This window comes from Engystomops pustulosus, chromosome 6 (genome assembly GCF_040894005.1).
Source record: "Engystomops pustulosus chromosome 6, aEngPut4.maternal, whole genome shotgun sequence".
In the NCBI taxonomy this organism is placed as follows: Eukaryota; Metazoa; Chordata; class Amphibia; order Anura; family Leptodactylidae; genus Engystomops; species Engystomops pustulosus.
Window position 1 is genome coordinate 154,222,239 of NC_092416.1, and position 18,439 is coordinate 154,240,677.

At 44.4% G+C, this 18,439-nt stretch overlaps 1 protein-coding gene and 1 long non-coding RNA gene across 4 annotated transcripts in view; one reads left to right on the forward strand and one right to left on the reverse strand.

The window, feature by feature from the left end:
• UNC13D (unc-13 homolog D) overlaps positions 1–18,302 on the reverse strand; it is a 49,442-nt gene extending 31,140 nt beyond the window's left edge. Inside the window, exons 1-2 of one of the 2 annotated variants that reach the window (XM_072111905.1) lie at positions 17,696–18,302; positions 12,661–12,833 (exon numbers count right to left, since the gene is read on the reverse strand). The gene's annotated coding sequence lies outside the window, so the exon portion shown is untranslated. Of the gene's footprint in view, positions 1–7,262; positions 7,288–12,660; positions 12,834–17,695 lie in introns of those variants that run through there. The other variant, XM_072111906.1, reaches the window with a different exon arrangement.
• The window catches only part of LOC140064733 (uncharacterized), a 49,855-nt gene continuing 43,621 nt past the window's right edge, over positions 12,206–18,439 (forward strand). For both annotated transcript variants that reach the window (XR_011847801.1, XR_011847800.1), the window contains exon 1: positions 12,206–12,450. This is a non-coding gene — a long non-coding RNA (uncharacterized lncRNA). The remainder of the gene's footprint in view (positions 12,451–18,439) is intronic.

Here is an 18,439-nt window from a genome sequence, read left to right on the forward strand (position 1 = left end):
CTCAGCTTTAATTTTATAAACTGCTGTGGGAAAATGAAAGCTGAGCTCTGATTGGCTGCCATGGGCAACTAGAGCTGTTCTGCTCTAGGAGACTTATGATAAATCTCCCCTTTGGTGTGTATTTCAGACGCTGCATTTCAGCCTTCCCTATGCATGGGAAATACTTGCGTGCTGCTAACCTCTTCTTTGGATATTTTGGAGAGTCCCTTTTGCTTGGCTTCATGTCAGTGTGCACCCATTTGTATTTTCTTTATTATATTGAGCTGCTTGAAATTTTCTTCATGTGATTAAAAAAATATTTGACATTCATGCATAGAACAAATAGAATGTATCTTCTACTAACAAACAACTTTTGCTGGCACTATACACTGTAAGAGGAAGCAGCACAACCTCCGCGATGCAGCTGATTTGCCTGCTACTTTACATGTATGAAGTGATCTGAAACCCTACACTGAGGCTAAAGGCGGTTGGATTGTGATATCATTTCGAACATTTGAATTAAGTCAGTGAACAATTAAAAAGTTATGTTACTTGAAGTTACTTTCCCTTTAATGTACCCATGATGTTCCTTAGATACAAATAGGTGTCCTTGGATACGACCACTCATCCCCCACCCTGGCAGCAGTGGCCAGACATGCACTATTGAGCCCCTCCTGACCACCTGGATTCAGCAATCACCAACTTCTAGCCATTTCATATACATAAACAATTTATTTTTTTGTGCAATTTTCCTAAGCAGAGGTGGTCATATCCAAGTACAGCTAGCTTGTTTCGAATGGAGAATATGGCAACATTCAGGGCTGTCACCAGAACTGGGCATACCCGGGTAAGTGCCTGCAGCCCACATTAGGCTGTACATAACGAATACATGGGGGTGAGGGGGGCTTTATATAAAATATCCATAAGGGGGATGTTTGGCAAGAAAAACTACGGAATATTTTATGGAACAGAAGACTGTCTTAGTTTCTGAATTTTTAATGCTGCCACATGAGTCCACTGCAAAGGGGCTCTGTCGCCCAGGGGCCTCTGAAACCTGAAGCTTGCCCTGGCTAAATTTATGGGAAATTATCATCACGCATATACAGGCGGTCCCCTACTTAAGGACACCCGACTTACAGACAACCCATAGTTACAGACAGACCCCTCTGACCTCTGGTGAAGCTTTCTGAATGCTTTACTATAGTCCCAGACTGCAATGATCAGCTGTAAGGTGTCTGTAATGAAGTTTTATTGATAATCATTTTAACCCTTTCAGGACCTGGCCCTTTTTTGTTTTTTCATTTTAATTTTTTTACTCCCCATGATCAAAAATCCATAACTTTTTTATTTTTCCATGTACAGAGCTGTGTTATGGCTTATTTTCTGCGTAACAAATTGCACTTCATAGAGATGGTATTGAATATTCCATGCCGTGTACTAGGAAGCGGGAAAAAAATTCCAAATGCAGTGAAATTGGTAGAAAAACGCATTTGTGCCGCCTTCTTGTGGGCTTGGATCTTACGGATTTCACTGTGCGCCCCAAATGACATGTCTACTTTATTCTTTGGGTCGGTACGATTACGGGGATACCAAATTTGTATAGGTTTTATAATGTTTTCATACATTCAAAAAAATTAAAACCTCCTGTACAAAATTTTTTTTTGGGATTTTGCCATCTTCTGGCGCTAATAACTTTTTTATACTTTGGTGTACTGAGCTGTGGGTGGTGTCGTTTTTTGCGGATTTTGATGACATTTACAATGTTATCAATTTTAGGACTGTTCGACCTTGTGATCACTTTTTATAGAATTTTTTTATTTTTTTAAATGACAAAAAAAGTGCCATTTTCGACTTTGGGCGCGATTTTCCGTTACGGGATTAAACGCAGTGAAAAACCGTTATCATATTTTGATAGATGGGGCATTTTCGGACGCGGCGATACCTAATGTGTTTATGATTTTTACTGTTTATTTATATTTATATCAGTTCTAGGGAAAGGGGGGTGATTTGAGTTTTTAGGGTTTTTTATTATAATTTTTTTTTTTTTTACTTTTTTTTATTTTTATTTTTAGTACTTTTCAGACTCCCTAGGGTACTTTAACCCTAGGGGGTCTGCATGATCCTATCATATACTGCCATACTACAGTATGGCAGTATATGGGGATTTTACTACTCATACATTACAATGTGCTGATAGCACATTGTAATGCATGGGTTAACCTGAAGTAGCCTCGGGTCTTCGCGAGACCCGAGGTTACCATGGCGACAGATCGCCGGTCCCCGATGACGTCACGGGGAGCGGCGATCCTCGAAAAGATGGCGGCGCCCACGCGCCGCCATCCTTTTGAAGCCGCCGGCAGCATTGCCGGCGGCGATCGAGGTGAAAACACCCGCGATCGGTGCTAGCACCGATCGCGGGTGTTACCGGTAAGCCTTTGCTGCAATATGCAGCAAAGACTTACCGGCTATGGAGAGGGCTCAGCGCGTGAGCCCTCTCCATGCACCCGCGGCCGACCCGTGACGTGCTATTACGTCACGGGTCGTGAAAGGGTTAAACTCCAATTGTCACTGAGGCCAAATTTTTTTTGTCTTGAGCTACAATTATAAAATATACAGTTTCGACTTACATACAAATTCAACTTAAGAACAAACCTCCAGACCCTATCTTGTACGTAACCCGGGGACTGCCTGTACCGGTACTTTTTTTTATCATGCAATTGAAGAAATGTATATCTATGGCAAGTGAATTAAATTAAATGTGAATGTGAGGTTAGAATATCCCTTTGAAGTTTTCTAAAGAACTACTGTTTTAGAGAAAATTTGCTTTAATTTGGTTTTATTCATATTAGCTTTTATGTTAATATATATCTATATACCGGTAATACTGGCATATTGTATAGTCCAGACAAATCACAAACCAATAAAATAAATATTTGCTTTCCTTATGCAACTCTTAAAGAGTAACTAAGACAGGATGCTTACTTTAAAGTAAAATCGATATCAAGGCTCTGTAATGCTTTGTGATAAATTCTTTCACCTTTTATAAATCCAGCTATAGATTGAAAGAGCTCATGAGTCTGGTGTATTGAGAGGTTTAACTCAGTCATCTTACAGGGGTATTACCACACAAAGGGGCTTATTTACTAAGGGTCAGCGGATCACACTTTCGTCGGATTTTCGAAATTGTTTGGATTTGCGCCGCCGTGACAGGTATTTAACTGGGGATTTTGTCGCATGCGATTGGATTGTGGTGCTATTGCGCTGGCTTTCATGCGATAGAAATCTGGGGGCGGGCTGTTGGACGATCCGACTGATTCTGGATTTAATATTCAAATTGTGTCACATCCAATGCACTTACATACACCGAGAAGAAGAAAGTGAACTCTGTCGGACCTGAGCGGGGAAGCGACACATGCAGGAAATCGGAGGCACGATCATCGGACAGTGCACTTTCTGTGAACTCCGCGGGATCTGGTAAGTAAATGTTACCCACTATGTCCTGAATGATCAATTCAAGGTTCCACCCCTGGGACTTATATTGCCACTATAACACAGATTTCCAAAGTATGTAGACCAATTTTATCAGGTCCAAGATTTATATAATAATTTATGCAGTATGTAAAGTGAAATCTGGAGATAGTTCCTCATTTTAGGGGTTGTTCTTAATAAACACATCCTTTATTCACAGGAAACAGAATTAGTTTGATCGCTGGGGATTGAACCACTGGAACCCCCCAGCAACTGGGAGTATCGGGGGTGCCAAATATGCTCTTAGGTGCCCCATACAAAAAGGAATACACACAAGTGCTCATGGGATCATTTTACTTCTATTGTTTATTTGGGGTGGTTAAGAGGATAACTCCTCCCCACTGTCCTAAATATGTTGATAGCCATTTTTATGTAAAATCCATAGAAAAAAAGTGCAAATTGCAGAAAAAATGTTAAAAAGCTCCGGAAATTACAAGGCTTTTCTTACCATAAGAATCTTGGTGGAGATTTCTCATCAAGTTTCTGAAGCAAAACTGTTCTAGTTGCCCATGGAAACCAATCAGAGCTCAGCTTTAATTTTATAAACAGCTGTGGGAAAATGAAAGCTGAGCTCTGATTGGTTTCCATGGGCAACTAGAACAGTTCTGCTCTAAGAAACTTGTCATAAATCTACCCCGACGAATCTTTGCAATAGCTGACCTAAAGCGCTGGGTACAGCAGGAACAGCAGAACTGCGAATCTGTGGTATAGCCTGTCTGAGGAACTTGGCAGAGCAGAGACGACAGAAGGCTTAACGAGGTTTTGTATGTATGTACTTTTTTTCCTTGTCTGAGGTCAAATGTTTGTATGTTTTATAGCATCTGTTTTCACTCTTACTGTGTGGTACAGTTTTTAGGATATCATTCTATGGGGATAGGACCATCCTGAAAGAAATATTGAAGATATACAAGGGAAGAGGCAAGAGGGAAGCTCCATGCATCAATTAAAATACCGCTGTCTTCTTACAATGGAGCCCCTGGGGGCTTCAGGTTCCAGGAGTGAATGCTACCTTTGCATCCCCAATAGGTATAACCCTAACAGAGGGTGACAGTATGGGAACCTAAGCTGGTCCTAAGTTTTTGGGAAGTTTGCCCTATAACAGATTTAAGGGATCACATCGCTCCCCCAACCCTTGCCCAGTGTGTTTCAATCTATTAATCATTAATGACTAATTGTCAAGCTAAGGTTCAGAAGATCAATTCTTTGTTATGTTCTTTTACTAAAAACAGGAACTGATTCCAGCCAAAAATAGAAAGAAATTATACCCCATGATGTGGTTTCCTTTCACTTAAGATTTGGACTTTCTATTTTTGATGTAGAATATGAAAGGAAAAAATTAGATATTGGGGCAGATTTACTTACCCGGTCCATTTGCGATCCAGCGGCGAGTTCTCTGCGGTGGATTCGAGTCTCCTGGCGATTCACTAAGGTAGTTCCTCCGACGTCCACCAGGTGGTGCTGCTGCGCTGAAGTCCGCTGAAATGCACTCAAGTACACCGGCCTATTCCTGGTGAAGGTAAGTGCAAGCTCCGCGACACTTTTTGTTTTTTAAATGCGGGGGTTTTTCCGAATCCGTCGGGTTTTCGTTTGGCCACGCCCCCCGATTTCCGTTGCGTGCATGCCAGCGCCGATGCGCCAAAAATCCGGTCGCGTGCGCCAAAATCCTGGGGCAATTCAGGGGAAATCGGAAATATTCGGGTAACACGTCGGGAAAACGCGAATCGGGCCCTTAGTAAATGACCCCCAATGTGTATTTTGTCCTGTTCTTATCTCGGGATTATTGTATTATACTTGTCATGGTCTTATGTCAACTTTTATGTGATTTAATATAAAAAGATCTTGTTGTGTGGACCATGACTGGACAAAGGGGAAAAGAGACACCTTTCATCAACACTTGGAGTAGGACTTACTCTTGTCTTCTGCTTGGGCTTATAACTCAGAAGAGGAACTGTGGTTGCAGGGGTGGAGGACCTTAACATCACAAAAACACTGCAAAGACCTTCTGGAGAAACACCCCATAAAGGCAATTTATCATGAAATCAGTGAAAAACATGGCCCTTTCTTGTATACTTCCAGGCACAAGACTGTGTTCTAAGTCAGTGCCAACAATAGTGTCAGGGTTGGGGTCGTGGACCACCGTGGACAATGACATAAGGCGACACCTGGGAGCGGAGTCTAAGTGCTACCCAGTTTTCACCAGAGCCCGCCACATAGCGGGTTGGACTTGCTGCGCCGGGATACCACCAGGTCGCTCCACAGGCACGACTTGCTTGCGATGGCGGCCATGGCGAGGTACAGAGTCAGCAGGCAAAATCGGAGTCGTTGTCAGGTAGAAGGTCAAGACAGGTGGCACAGGATTGATGTCGGAAGTAGCGGAAGGTCAACACAGGCGGCAAAGAATCGAAGTCAGGAACGTAGCAGGAGGTCAAAACGGGTAATACACAGACAGTCAGAGAATGCTTTCTCGATGTCATAAGGGCACAAAGATCTGGTGGAGCATGAGGAAAGAGGTTGGCTATTTATAGATTGTCCGGTGACCAGTGCCAATTAGTGGTCCACTGGCCCTTTAAATCTGAGACAGCCAGTGTGCACCCTACGAGGCGGGGACACCCACGCTGGAGCAAGGAGATCGTCGCTGGAGCATGGAGAGGTAAGTGAACCTGCTGCTGGCATGAGGGGACACAGGGAGGCACATGGGTGCGATTGCAACCCAGGACATGGGTCGCAGGAGCACCCGTGACAAATTCAAAGGCTATGATCTAAAAGGAGCAAATAATTTATTACTTGTGGAAGGGCACCCTACCTATCAAGCAATTTGGTGTTCCCATTTGGTCACCAACAAAGATTTACTTTACATCTTGGGCTTTCCAAATTTGTGATCAAAAGGCCATGGGTCATCTACACACAGAGGTCAGGACCAGTAAGTATTCAAGTCTGAATCCCATGTCCATTCCCATTATGAAGCCAAGGGTAGGATCTTAGCCTTAAGGCATAGAAGTGATCAGTTTATATTTTTGTTTTTTAGAAGAAAGCAGCCATGTTTTTCAACCTCCAGACAACAGTAAAGTAAGGCTCCATATACATAGACATACATATACCAAGTTTCCATAATGGACCCCATTGATATCTAGTGTTGTATTTAAGGGGCCATCATTTTTAGGGCAAAATTTTGAAAAATGTAGAGCCCAAATAGTTTGAACTTAGTCTAAGGCTATGTTTATACAAGTGCTATGGACTCTATTTCCATTTTCTGGCATAAAATGTTGCAATTTTTATGTTTCAGGCGACCCAGTGTCCTTCATCAGGCTGAATGAACCTTTGGGGAGGAAAAGCTCCCAAGAGATAAGCATAGATGATAGGATATAGGTAAAGCATTAACTACTATCACATAATAGTATTTTAATCTGTATTATGTATCACTATAAGCAAAATGAGGAGAATGTCCAAAACCTGGTGTTAGGATTGGTACACAAAAGACAGGGGATAGTGTGCCCTGAGCTTGCCCCAACCTCTGTCCCTTCCTATAGCCCCCCCACGCTAAACCGTGGGGCGACTACTTGAAGACTCGAAATATTCTGGGTAAGTGTGGGAAGGGGAACACAAACAGACTGACAAACATAAAACACAAAAGAATCGTAAACAAGCCGGAGTCACAACTGGAGGGTACGTCAAAAGCAGAATCAGTAAGCAAGAGTCAAAGTCCAAAACTAGCCGAGTTAGCAACAATATAGATACAGATACAGAGCAATACAAACTAGCAGCAACCAGGTGGAGAAAGGGATTTTCAAACACTGGCACTGGTGACTAGTGAAGCTGCAATTTATGCAGCCAGAACTCCACCTCCAGAACCTGATAGGTGCTGGACAGCATCTGGGAATTAACCCCTCATGGTGTAGAAACAACCAAGCACCAAGCAGAGGTTCAAAGTCCCAGCCACTCCTAGACAGCGCGAGATCTTAGCAGCCGCTGCCCAGGACGAGAGGTGGAGTTTGCGCGGATACGCGCCGGGGTTCGGAGAACGCTGCTGGTACCACCAGAAGAACCAGAAGTCCCAGCAATCTCCCTAGCGAACCTGACAGTACCCCCCCCCTGACGGGGGGCCTTCGGACCCCTAGATCTTAAAGATGGCTTCTGAGGGTAGGTCTGATGAAATAACCTGAGTAACCGTGGAGCATGAACATCTCTAGCCGGAACCCAAGACCTATCCTCAGGACCAAAACCTTTCCAATGGACCAGGTACTGCAGGGAGTTACCTACCCATCTGGAATTCACCACCTTTTCCACCTCAAATTCCAGATTCCCCTCCACAATAGATGGAGAAGGAGGGTCAGAAAGAGGCAAAACAGGCTCAACATAGCGCTTCAGAAGACTCTTATGGAAGGTGTTATGGACCCGCCACCCTGCTGGAAGTGTAATCTTGAAGGAAACCGGGTTAACAATATGAGTAACAACAAACGGACCCACAAACCTGGGCGCAAACTTCAAAGAGGGGACCTTCAATTTAAGGTTTTTTGTTGATAACCACACTTTATCCCCCACCACAAACGTATCAGATTTAGTGCGCCTTCTTTCAGTTTGTTGGACCATAGAATTTTGTGCCCTCTGAATATTCTCCCGAACTTGTGACCAGAGCGAGCGCAACTTGGATGTAATGGCTTCCGCTCGAGGAATATTAGAGACAGGCACAGATGAAAAAGAGAAACGTGGATGAAAACCATAATTGCAGAAAAACGGAGATACCTGTGTGGACGAACTACAGTGGTTATTAATAGCAAATTCTGCCAACGGAAGGAATTTCACCCACTGGTCCTGACTGTCCGAGACAAAGAGTCGCAGATATTGAATCATCTCCTGATTCATTCTCTCGGACTGACCATTAGACTCAGGATGAAACGCTGAGGAGAACGACAGATTAACTTCCAGTCTAGAACAAAATGCTCGCCAAAATTTGGAAACAAATTGTACGCCCCTATCAGACACAATATCATCTGGTATACCATGGAGGCGTACAATGTTCTGTATAAACAAATCAGCCAATTCTTCAGCTGAAGGTAACTTTTTTAATGGAACAAAGTGTCCCATCTTGGAGAAACGGTCCACTACCACCCAAATCACTGTATAGCCTTGAGATGCTGGCAGATCAGTGACAAAATCCATTGACACTTTAGACCATGGCCTGGTGGGAACTGGAAGCGGAAGAAGAGGCCCCTCAGGACGTCTCCTGGGAGTCTTTCCTCGCGCACAGACCTGACAGGCTTGGACAAATGCGTGCACATCATTAGTCATGTGAGGCCACCAGTAACTTCTCTTTAAGAGATCCAAGGTACTCCGCATTCCCGGATGACCTGCCAATACTGAGCAATGCGTCTCCTCCAACACTCTCAAACGACAAGAAAGAGGAACAAATAATTTGCCTTCCGGAAGGTCTTTGGGTGCAGATTTTTGTCCTGCTAAAATTTGAGAGGAGAGGTGGGAGGAGACAGCTGCCAACACAACACCTGGAGACAAAATATTACTGTCCGTAGTCGCTGGAAGCTCAGGAGTCCCGAAGCTACGGGACAAGGCATCAGCCTTCACATTTTTTGACCCAGGTCGGTAGGTGACCACAAAATTAAAGCGAGAGAAAAACAAGGCCCACCTAGCCTGACGTGAGTTCAAACGCTTAGCAGTATCCAAATATACTAAGTTCTTATGATCTGTGAGCACAGTTATCGGATGAAGAGCTCCTTCCAAAAAGTGTCGCCAGACTTCAAATGCCCACTTAATGGCAAGGAGCTCTCGATTACCAATATCATAATTCCTCTCACAAGAGGAAAACTTTCTAGAGAAATATGCACAGGGCCTAAGTCTGGTGAGAGTGGAGGACCCCTGAGACAACACTGCACCTACTCCTACCTCGGAGGCATCAACCTCCACAACAAACGGTAGAGAGAGGTCAGGTTGAACCAAAACTGGGGCTGACGAGAATGCCGCTTTTAAAGTTTCAAACGCTGAGCAAGCGGCAGGGGACCAGTTGTTTGGATCAGCACCCTTACGGGTTAGATCCGTGAGGGGTTTGGCGATCACAGAAAAGTTCTTTATAAAGTTCCGATAATAGTTAGCGAAACCTAAAAATCGTTGTAGGGCCTTAAGATTGGTAGGCCGAACCCAGTCCGTGAGCGCCTGAACCTTACTCGGATCCATCTGTACATCAGAGGGAGTCACAACATAACCTAAGAAGGAAACCTTCTGGACGCAAAAAACACACTTTTCCAGCTTAGCGAAGAGGTGGTTTTTGCGCAACCTGGTAAGTACTTGGCGGAGATGTTGCTGGTGAGAAACCATATCAGGAGAAAAAATCAAAATATCGTCTAGATACACCACCATAAACACACCGATGTAATCATGAAAAATGGAGTTCATAAAGCCTTGAAAAACCGCTGGGGCATTACTCAAACCAAAGGGCATAACCAGGTATTCAAAGTGCCCCAAAGGTGTATTAAATGCGGTTTTCCACTCATCCCCTTCTCGGACCCGAATCAGGTTATAAGCCCCTCTGAGATCTAATTTAGAGAAAACTTGGGCCCCAGAAACCTGATTTAAGAGATCCGGGATCAAGGGGAGGGGACCTGAGTTTTTTACCGTTATCTTATTTAATTCTCGATAGTCAATACACGGCCGTAAACCACCATCTTTTTTCTCAACAAAAAAGAACCCGGCCCCAGTGGGCGACTCAGAGGGACGAATATGTCCGATTGCCAAACTCTCATCAATATAACTCTTCAGTGCCTCCCGTTCTGGTACCGACAAGTTATATATACGACCCTTTGGCAATCTAGCATCAGGAAGAAGGTCAATTTTACAATCAAACTCCCTGTGAGGAGGAAGGACTTGGGACAAGGGTTTTGAAAACACATCTGAGTAGTCCGAGAGAAAACCTGGAAGACCCTGATCTTCCGTCACAACTGTACATAGTGAAACTCTGGTCAGGTGCTCCTTACAGAGAGGACCCCAATGAACCAGCTCCAGAGTTTCCCAATTAATTACCGGATTATGGATCCGGAGCCAGGGTAGACCAAGAATGACATTTTCAGACAGGTTTTCCATAACTAGAAAAGAACACCATTCTTCATGCATAGCTCCTACCATAAGCTTTATCTGCGGGGTTCGGAATTTGATCAACCCTGCCTGTAGAGGGGTCAAATCCGCACCCGACATCTGGATAGGAGTGGACAATGGAATCAATGACATGCAAAACTGAGAGACAAAATTATAATCGATTAAATTAGTCGCAGCACCTGAATCCAAAAAGGCGCGACCAGTGCAGGAAACAGACTGAAACTTAACCGTACAAGGTAAATACATTCTAGACACAATAGGGAGTACCTGAGCTCCTAAGCAGTCCCCCCGACTACTGCTTAGGAGCGGAAGTTTTCCTGCTGCTGCCTCTTGGAACAGGTGTTGATCTGATGATCAGGACTTCCACAGTAGAAACAAAGATGGCGTCTTATTCGATGTTGCTTCCGCTGTGCAGGAGAGATGCTATCCAGCTCCATGGATTCCAATTCTGGACTACCTGGAGACGGACTGGCCGCTGGCTGACAGTCCGAGGACACCCGAGGTGATCGCCTGGATCTTAGGCGACGATCAACTCGGATGACCAGAGCCATAGCATCATCTAATGTCTGAGGCTCGGCATAAGCTAAGACTAAGTCCTGTACTCGGTCTGACAGTCCGGACATAAATTGGTCTTTTAGGGCGCAGTCATTCCATTGAGAGTCAGTCACATACTGTCTGAACTGGGCACAATAATCTTCTGCTGTCCGTTTTCCCTGACACAGAGATCTAAGGTGGGAAACTGCAAGTGCTCGGCGGTCAGGTTCGTCATAAATCTGGCCTAAAGCAGAAAAAAAAGCGTCAAGAGAAGAACGGGATGGAGAGTCAGGTGGGAGAGAAAAAGCCCAATTTTGCGGATCCCCACGCAACAGGGAAATTACCACGCCCACCCTTTGAATCTCTGTGCCCGATGAACGAGGGCGTAAAGAAAAGTAAAGTTTACAGCCCTCCCGAAATGAAAAAAATTTCTTACGGTCACCAAAAAACACGTCAGGGAGAGGAACCTTAGGTTCAGGCGTGGGTGGCAGTGGATCCTGCGGTGATGTCTGCCGTGGAACCTGCATAGATTCCTGAATTTGGAGACGGGAAGCTAGATCCTGAACAAGCTGAGTTAGGGTCTGGACCTGAGCGACCACAGCTGACAAAGGCTCCATGGAAGGAGAGAATGTAGCAGGTCGGATACAGGATGCAGACCTATGTGTGGCCAGTGTTTCTGTTAGGATTGGTACACAAAAGACAGGGGATAGTGTGCCCTGAGCTTGCCCCAACCTCTGTCCCTTCCTATAGCCCCCCCACGCTAAACCGTGGGGCGACTACTTGAAGACTCGAAATATTCTGGGTAAGTGTGGGAAGGGGAACACAAACAGACTGACAAACATAAAACACAAAAGAATCGTAAACAAGCCGGAGTCACAACTGGAGGGTACGTCAAAAGCAGAATCAGTAAGCAAGAGTCAAAGTCCAAAACTAGCCGAGTTAGCAACAATATAGATACAGATACAGAGCAATACAAACTAGCAGCAACCAGGTGGAGAAAGGGATTTTCAAACACTGGCACTGGTGACTAGTGAAGCTGCAATTTATGCAGCCAGAACTCCACCTCCAGAACCTGATAGGTGCTGGACAGCATCTGGGAATTAACCCCTCATGGTGTAGAAACAACCAAGCACCAAGCAGAGGTTCAAAGTCCCAGCCACTCCTAGACAGCGCGAGATCTTAGCAGCCGCTGCCCAGGACGAGAGGTGGAGTTTGCGCGGATACGCGCCGGGGTTCGGAGAACGCTGCTGGTACCACCAGAAGAACCAGAAGTCCCAGCAATCTCCCTAGCGAACCTGACACCTGGAAAAGGTAAAAAACGTACAATATAATTTTTTCTCTCTGTAGGTTCTTTTTCTATTATACTCTACAGAATTCTTCATTTAGGAGGGTGTTAATAGCACAATATTAGTGATCTGAGCTGTGTTTTTGGATGTAGAATTGGCCATGGATAATAGACAGACTTTCACATCCATATCTACAAAAAGTTTTTCCTGGTGCCCCAAAAGTAGAAGGTCTTACCTCAGCACTCTGTTACAAGTGATGCATCCAGTCACAATCTCAGGGATCAGTAAGTACAGATGCCGACATCTTCACTGACTTTATGGTGAGATGCCTTCAACTCTTTCATCCCCATGGCCAAAATCACAAAAATTGTCGTATCATCTTTGGTTGTTGCATAGCCAAAAGTCCCACTAAAATAAAAAAAAGGATAGATAATGTAGCAATTACATAGGAGGCGGGTGATCCCTCGTCTCTTCCCCGCCTCTTCATCTCCGGGGGGGGGGAAGGAGGCGTGGCGGTGTCTCTGCTATGGAGGTGGAGGTGCGGGGGCACCGCGCATGCGTGGGGACGGGCCGGCTGGGGGCGGGGCGGGGCGGGCCCACCCAGGGGCAGAAGGAAGTGACGACAGACGCCAGACCTCGTTGAACTAAGTATAAAGTCAGCATTGTTTGTTTTAGCTGTGACGGAACAGCGATACGCGTGGGGTCTTTACCTCCATCAAGCACATGGACTCATTTGGTGATATGCACACTTATCTTTTTTATTGTGGATCCATTACATCCCATTAGGGAGCATTTGCTGTTGCTATTTGTATGACATTGTTTACATTTTCTTGGCACTTACTCAGTCCATGTTTACATATCACATGAATTTTGGTGACAATTGATGGGAGGACACTGCGCTTTATTATAGCGAGTGGAGATTGCTTACACACATGGGGTGTGTGTTTTTAAATATGTTTTAATGTATATCAATAAATTCGTGTTTTATATTGGAATACAGTACCACAGTGGTTTCTTGACACCAGTCTAGTTGCAACAAAATAGCATCTGAATCCTGGTGTTTACCCAAATATTTGGGATACAGTGATACAGTGATGGTTTACACACCATATCATTGAAATAATGTAGCAATTGTTCACCTGTCATACCAGTGTTGTGATACCAAATGTCTGAAAGAAAAGAGACGTTCCACAACTGGGACTAATGGAGAAGTGAAAGTTCTACAAACATAAGGATATTGCGGGGTTTGATGTAACACTTCTGTAGCCAATTGTGACATGTGAAGCCATGTGATTGGTGGTTTTTGGGTAGCATATACATCCCATTGATCTATTATTAACCGGGAGATTAACCAGCCTTCATTGTCCCACCCCCACCAGAAACTCTTAGTAAATCCGAAAGTGCGATCTGCCGCTTTTCCCTGATGGCCACCAGGTTTGCCTAATTTAGATTAAGTCAAACCTGGTCTAAAAATCACGGGAAGTCTCTGCCATTTTCTAGTGGAGACTTTATTAAATTCGTTGGGAAGGGGTGGTTCCATGTTAGTGCAAAGATCTTAAAATCAGCTGAAGAAATGATTTTAATTAGCCAGGTCTGGCAGAAATCTTGCGGACAAGGCGTAGTTAATAGACCGTTTAGTGATAATTCCTTTTATAGTGTTAGTGTAGCTGAATCTCCGCCAGGTCAGACCTGGTCTCATCAGGCGGAAATCTACTAAGAGGCTAGAGATTAAAAACGACAGTCTTATAATAATAATCTTTATTTATAGAGCGCCATCAAATTGCATTGCGCTTAATAGATTCCACTATAATAATGAGGCAGTGTCAGCCATCTTGAACCATAAAAAACAATGTGAAAGGTGCAGTTTTTTTTTTTAAAGTATGCCAAGTTTATAAGTTATTGGGCACTGTCACCGCCTCTAAAGTATCTAATTTAGTAAATGACACTGGCATTTTTCTCATGGTGGCCATTCAGATAACAACCTATATTCCTCATGGTAAGGCTACTTTTACACAACCGTATGGGGGACATATGTACAGAAAGCAATGGCGGCACGGAGCAACACGCTACCACACACGTGCGGCACTGTGCGGCTCTGTACAAAGGGAAAAGATGTGATATGTTACGGCGCCGTATGCCGTGGATTGCTATGGAGAGGGGTCAAACCTCTTTATCTCCATGGCGCTGGATGTATGCCCGCATGGACTGTAGCCGTGCAGGCATACGTTTATGTAAATGTAGCCTAAGATGTTCTTCACACATTTATATTCCGTTAACATTGTGTTAACATCGCATTAATGTTGTCTTCACGTTTCCTTTGTGTTTCATTGTGAGGGGTGAATTTGGGCGTGAAAATGTCTACGTTTCGATGATTTTTGGTGTTTAAATGTGAATAAAACGAATTGGAATTATTTAAATATGCATAACTATATGATTGCTGTGCACATTCTGGGAAATACAGACAATATTTCTGCCATATTTCACAGAATAGTCGTTCCATGTGGAGAAAGTGAAGGAATGAAATATATATATACAGTATATAAATGTTGTTAAAAAGACATCAGTACCAGTAATTCTCACTGCAAACTTACAGGAAACCCACACATTAGGAAAATGGAGTGACACAACAGATCTATTAGGCAGAAGAAGAGTGACTTCCTCTGTACAGTATGAAGAAGTCTAAGTAACGGATGGGACTTTTCCACCCAATTAGCGCTATAACAATTCTAACGAGAAATCTCATAAGTTTCCCCTGTGACAACCTCCTGCGTTTATTTTTTTCATTTCTAAATTTCAAAATAGAGGTTCTGTTCACAAGAAGCAGCCGATAGCTGCTAATCTACGGCAATCTTTTGGTAAAGGGAACATTGTCAGAACACGCTGTACACTATTCTGTTCACTTTTCAGCTTAATCATCTCACATTTATCAATAGCGAAGATCCTGTAAATCACAAGGGTGAACTAGTCTCCCACAATACTGGCACCTCTGCTAAAGATGTGGTGAGAAAAGGATGCTCTAGACCTATGGGGGGATTTATCAAAACTTATACACCATTTATATGACATACAAGCCTTGAACTACAGGCAGTCCCCGGGTTACATACAAGATAGGGTCTGTAGGTTTGTTCTTAAGTTGAGTTTGTATGTAAGTCGGAACTGTATATTTTATCATTGTAATCCCAGACAGAACTTTTTTGGTCTCTGTGACAACTGGATTTTAAAAATGTTGGGTTGTCATAAGAATCAATATTAACACTAAAGCTTCATTACAGACACCTGTGATAACTGTTACAGCTGATTATTGTAGCCTAGGACTAAAGTACAATAAATTACCAATATCCAGTGGTCCGTTTGTAACTATGGGTCGTATGTAAGTCGAGTGTTCTTAAGTAGGGGACCGCCTGTAATTGTAATTCTGGTGCAAAGCCAGAAATTGTGACTATTTCCACACATACGACACTACAGTAAGTCGCCATGGAGGCATGTAAAGGGGTCATCCACACTCCTGCACACTGCCTATAGCCTCCGCCAGGACCTGCCATAAAATTTCTTGGCCACCTAAGGCCACCAGATAAATCAGGAGCCTCAAAATATATCGAGCGATGGGGGGGACAGAGTTTATATTAAACACTTGCATAACATGAGTCAGCGTGTGATAAATCCCCCCACCGCAATGTTCTTCACTCGTGGTTTGTTTAACAGAAGGAATACTTGCTCTATAACATGCTGCCTGCAGATAGGACACTGGGGGTCATTTACTAAGGGCCCGAATCGCGTTTTCCCGACGTGTTACCCGAATATTTCCGATTTGCGCCGATTGTACCTGAATTGCCCCGGGATTGTGTCGCACGCGATCGGATTGTGGCGCATCGGCGCCGGCATGCGCGCGACGGAAATCGGGGGGCGTGGCCGAACGAAAACCCGACGTATTCGGAAAAAACCGCCGCATTTAAAAACCGAAAAAGTGTCGCTTGGTGACCGCTTACCTTCACCTGGTCCGAGGTGGTGCATTCCGGCGCGTGGAGATGATTTTCAGCGCAGCAGCGCCACCTGGTGGACGGCGGAGGAACTGCCTTCATGAATCCCGGCCGGACCCGAATCCAGAGCAGAGAACGCGCCGCTGGATCGCGAATGGGCCGGGTAAGTAAATTTGCCCCACTATGTATGATCTGTTTCTGCTCTATAACATGCTGCCTGCAGATAGGACACTATGTACAATCTGCTCAACTCCTCCTGCTCTATAACCTTCTGCCTGCAGACAGGACACTATGTACAAACTGCTTCTGCTCTACAACCTGCTTCCTGCAGACAGGACACTATGTATAATCTGTTTCTGCTCTATAACATGATGCCTGCAGATAAAACACTATGTAAAATCTGCACAACTCCCCTGCTTTATAATGTGCTGCCTGCAGATAGAAATAGGCACATTGGGGCTTATTTACTAAGGGTCCGCACATGCACTTTAGTCGACTTTCCGATGTTTTGGTTGGCTGTGATAGGTATTTAACATTTTTTTTCTTGCGCCGACTTTCATGCAACAGAAATCGGGGGCAGGGGGGGAGGGGAGAGGGATTGCCGGCGGACCTGAGCGGGTAAGCTAAACATGCACGATATTGGGCGCACAATCTTAGTGAATCGCTGCAGAGTGCATTATCGTCGGACAATGCACTTTGTCGGACAATGCACTTTCGGTGAACTCTGTGGACCGGGTAAGTAAATGTGCCCCAGTAAGTAAATGCGGGTAAGTAAATGTGCGCAGACCTTTACTAAATAAGCCCCAATATGAACAAAATGCACGTCTCCTCCTGCTTAGAAGATAGGGCTACTTGTACAATATGACAGGTTCCCTTTAATCGCTGGCCTCTGGTCCGTGTGTTTCTCCCTTGCTCGTGAGCGTGTATATCTCTTCATCAGATACAAGATAGGGATTACACAGATAAAGATTTCCCGTCATTTGATGCTTGTGTAACAAGTTTAGATCTTATTATCTTTCAACTGTAATTCCAACAATACTAGAACTCACATTCCATACTTATGTAGCAGAGCTGACTTTGTCATCCTTATACTTAACACAGTAAACTCTGCTACATCTGTTCTACAGACAACAGCACCAAGCAACAAGTGTGTGAGTAAAATACTTGTTGCGCCGTGTAATGATAGTCATATTGAGAAGAACTCTGCTACTTGTATCTGTAGCCTCCGCTTCCTGGAAAATATATGTGTTACCTGATATGGAAAAAAAAGAGAGGAAAATAAAGGTACAATACCTGGTGATTGGCGAGGAATTTGGCTTTGCTGCAGCTTACGGAGTGACGTGGACTTTGGCCTTTCGTAGATAACACTGACACATGGCCACATAAACTAAGCAGCAGTGAGCTGTGTACACGGCTATAGGTCCCTGGTCACACTGCCTCACACATAGTCACTAGGAGATAGACGATCCCTGTAATAGGAAGTACTGATGAACACATCATTGTCAGCAAGATACCAATCTATATGGAGAAAGAAGGGGTTTTGTCAGGGAGTGGCGGTATTACATAACTCCCAACATAAAACCGACATGGGAAACACATCGAGGCTTCCCAACCAGAACACCTGACACCCATCCATTACACAAGGTGCTGTAAACCGCTCTGCGGTGCAATTATGTGACATAATAACATTCCTTGCTGCAGGGTTTCCTTTCTGTCCGCTTCTCCTGTGTCCCCTGTTTCTTAAAGGGAACCAGCCACGTTGAGAATGCAGTGCAATCCACTGGCCTCAGCAGTTACATGCTATTGGTGTAGGGCAGTGATGGCTAACCTATGGCACTGGTGCCAGAGGTGGCACTCAGAGCCCTTTCTGTGGGCACCCAGGCCATCACCAGAGATTACTCCAGGTATCTTCCTGCAGTCCCAGACAGCCCAGGACTTGCTGTGCAGAGCTATTTTAAAGTGACAGCTCAACCTGGGACTATTTTCTGCTTGATTGGTGTCCTCAGGTGCTGGTATCAATGAAAACTGTGACAGAGA